Raw genomic sequence first — 3,321 nt, 5'->3', positions numbered from 1 at the left:
AGTACAGCTTATAAAATGAGTCAGAACAACGTAGGCCGGTATGAAGACGATAACCAAAAAACAGGTTTCAAGATTTTATTCTCTACTGAGACTAATACCTTTGACCTATTTCAAGCGATGGTTGCATATTACTTCCAATTAAGAGCCCTCAGTGGCACGGCGGTATGTCTTCGGACTTAAAACGCTAGAAACCAAGTTCGAAACTGGTGGTGGGCAGAGCACAGATAGCCCCCCTTGTGTAGCTTTATGCTTAACTACAAACAAACAAACCCAATTAAGTTTCATAATTGTTTGTTTGTTTGTCATTAAGCACAAAGCTACACAATGGACTATCTGTGCTCTGCCCACCACGGGTATCGAAACCTGGTTTCTAGCGTTGTAAGTCCGCAGACATACCGCTGTGCCACTTGGGGGCGTTCTGAATTAAAAAGTATACCCACACTAGACCACAAATAAAAATTGAGCAATTATCATGTTGTATCAATGTATACAACAGTTTCAAGAAGTAAAACTATTAATTTAACTATTGATCTAATTTCGGAAAAAAAATATCACAGTAAGCCGATGAAGTATTAAAAATGCATTTGATTTCGCACTAATACTTGTGCTTAATTTCAGAACAACATTTACAGAAACAAATTGAAGGAGTGTGTATTGGTAACCCACTTTATCCAGGTTTGAGTAACGTATTCATAAACAGCCTTAAAAAGCTCATTACACCCCCTTATTACTAGTTTAGATGTGTTGATTATTTGTATTTTTTCTTTTTTTTTGCTTTCAAACTAAAGATCAACAATAACTTTTGCTAACACACATAAATCTCATACACCCAAGTATTAAACGCATATGGGAGGAAGCGTCTGATATTCTCAACATAAACTTCCTAAACATCAAAATCCAAAGAGCAAACTTAGGCTTTTCTTGTACCGTCTACCATAAACCATGTTAAACCTTCCGTTACATTAAATGGAGCTCGGCATACGGATTCAGTCAAAAAACATATAGTCTATCTGGTTTATAACACATTGAATTTGGAATATGTAATTCACAAAACCTTGAAGAAGATATACATATTATACAACACATTCATAGAATAATTCAAATTCCCCCAAAAAATTATATTAAGCACTATAAATCTAACCTGAAAGAAGATTAAAGAAAATTTTAGAAAACAAAACAAATATTGAAGATAGCTGATAAAAGGGTACAAATTAACAACAATGAATTAATTAACTTATGTACTTCCTTTTCATTCATATGTAATAAAATATATTATAAAGTTGTGTAAGTAAACTGTTCAAAAACACAATATTCAAGTGAAAGCTTATGTTCTCAAAACACCATGTAAATATAAATAGCTGGTGGAGTAGAAGCTTCAGTTGATTTACGTAGTAATGCAATAGTGATTGTCATTTTTCCTTTGTATTTCTCCATATAGAGTGCTAGTTTACTCTCTTAGATATAGAAGATGTTTGTGTGAACTCCCCGCCCCACCCCCCACTGTGTGTATGTTGTTTTATAGAAAATTTAATAAATATTGTTCGTTTTAGGTGTAAGGACGTGACGCCATCTATGAATATAGTTAACGTTAACTTACATCAAAAATAATAAATCCTCATTAACAGAAATAATAGGGTGGAGGGGATTTTGAACTATCCATTAACATGGCTGTTGTTCCAAGCTTTGATTTCACAAAGTTTGGTTGAGGTTGGCCCAGCGATTTAGGAGTAGTTAAATAAGGGACAGACAGACACACATATTTTTTGTGCTTTATATATATATAGACAAGCTAAGATACCCGTCCTTTGTCTGGGTTATGAACTTAAAAAATGTGTGGGTGGATGCTATGATAAATAACACAAAAATCCTAACTTTCACACAATTTATTTATAACAATATATTATAACCCTTTATATTTTATTTCGATAGTGGTATCCATTTTTTGTTCATTGTATTCCTCCATAGAGATTGCTAGCTACTCTCTGAGATATTTAAGACGTTTGTGTGGCATCCCCCACACCGTGTGATATAGTGTGTTATAAAAAAAAATTAATAAAGTTATTTTTTGTGTGTAAGGACCAATTCAAAGATAATACATGCTCAATAACAGTAATAATGGGGTGGAGAGCTTGTAAACTGCCATTAACATGCCCCTTGTTAAAAACTATGGTTGAGATTGGCTCAGCGACTTAGAAGTAGTTAAATAACAGATAGACAAACATATTTTTGTGCTTTATATATATAGATAGATGGTTTATTAGAAATCTCATAACATACTCAGTTCATGATGCTCTGAGTTGTTTTCTTTTATATATTTAATAACTTAGTCTATGCTACTGCGATATGGCCTCAAACTCTTTTTCAACACAAATGAATATGTAAATGTGTGTATAAGCAAAAATCTATATCGCTCTACAGATTTGTTCTGCTTAAATTAATAAAATTCTCTATAAAGTTTGTTGCACTGAAGACACTGAAAATTAATTCTTATTACTTAGTTTCACCAAGAGTTGGGCGTGACCTAGTGATTAGCGTGCTGGACTATGAATCAGAGTGTCTCGTTCCGTTGCTGGAAGAAATCGCGCCTCGCACTTTGGAACCGAGGGTTCGTTTTATAAGTGTAACAGTTAGACAAAAACAGTCCAAGAGTTAGCGGTGGACACTGTCACCCATCAGCCTTCCCTCTAGCTTATCAGTTTAGTATTAGGAACGACTGTGCGCAAATAGCGCTTGGGTAATTTCAGGCAAAGTTCAGAAAAAAAAACAATAACAATAAAATGTATAAAATAAACTATCAGGCATGTAAGAAATGTGCATACACGATATATATGTATTCTACTCAAATTATTTGTAAAATATCTTTTATTTTTTTAACTATCAATACAAGTACATACTACATGTTTTATAGATATGGAAAAACTAGTCATGATCAAATTAGCTGTTGCGACATTATAGCGTATCCCAAAGGCTTTCCTACTTTTGTAAACATGAAACTAACGTAGGTCTTTGTAACTATTGCTGTTGTTTTCTAAATGTTTAAACTAATTTGACGTATAGAAGATTTTTGAACCTGAACAGCACTTTATGCGCTTCTGGGCTAAACAGGCAGGTTTGAAACACACACACCCCTTCAGACACTAGTAAATAAATAAATATATTTGGAAATACCATAACAAATATGTTATACTAAATATGAATACAAACTTGAATGGGCTTCATGTGCATACATGTTTATGTATGAATATGTTTATATATACATATACACTGAGTGGTCACAAGTAAATAGACACCTAATTTTTCGTCATTTAACTGATTTATGCT

General features: G+C 33.2%; 1 protein-coding gene across 4 annotated transcripts in view; it reads right to left on the bottom strand.

Annotated features, from left to right (window-relative positions):
* LOC106456907 (protein amalgam-like) overlaps window positions 1-3,321 on the bottom strand; it is a 167,140-nt gene that overhangs the window by 31,953 nt on the left and 131,866 nt on the right. The gene's annotated exons all lie outside the window — the stretch shown is intronic.

Source organism: Limulus polyphemus, unplaced genomic scaffold (assembly GCF_000517525.1).
Source record: "Limulus polyphemus unplaced genomic scaffold, Limulus_polyphemus-2.1.2 Scaffold13, whole genome shotgun sequence".
Lineage (NCBI taxonomy): Eukaryota > Metazoa > Arthropoda > Merostomata > Xiphosura > Limulidae > Limulus > Limulus polyphemus.
The sequence above is the reverse complement of the archived record's forward strand: the minus strand, read 5'-3'. Positions and strand labels throughout refer to the sequence as shown.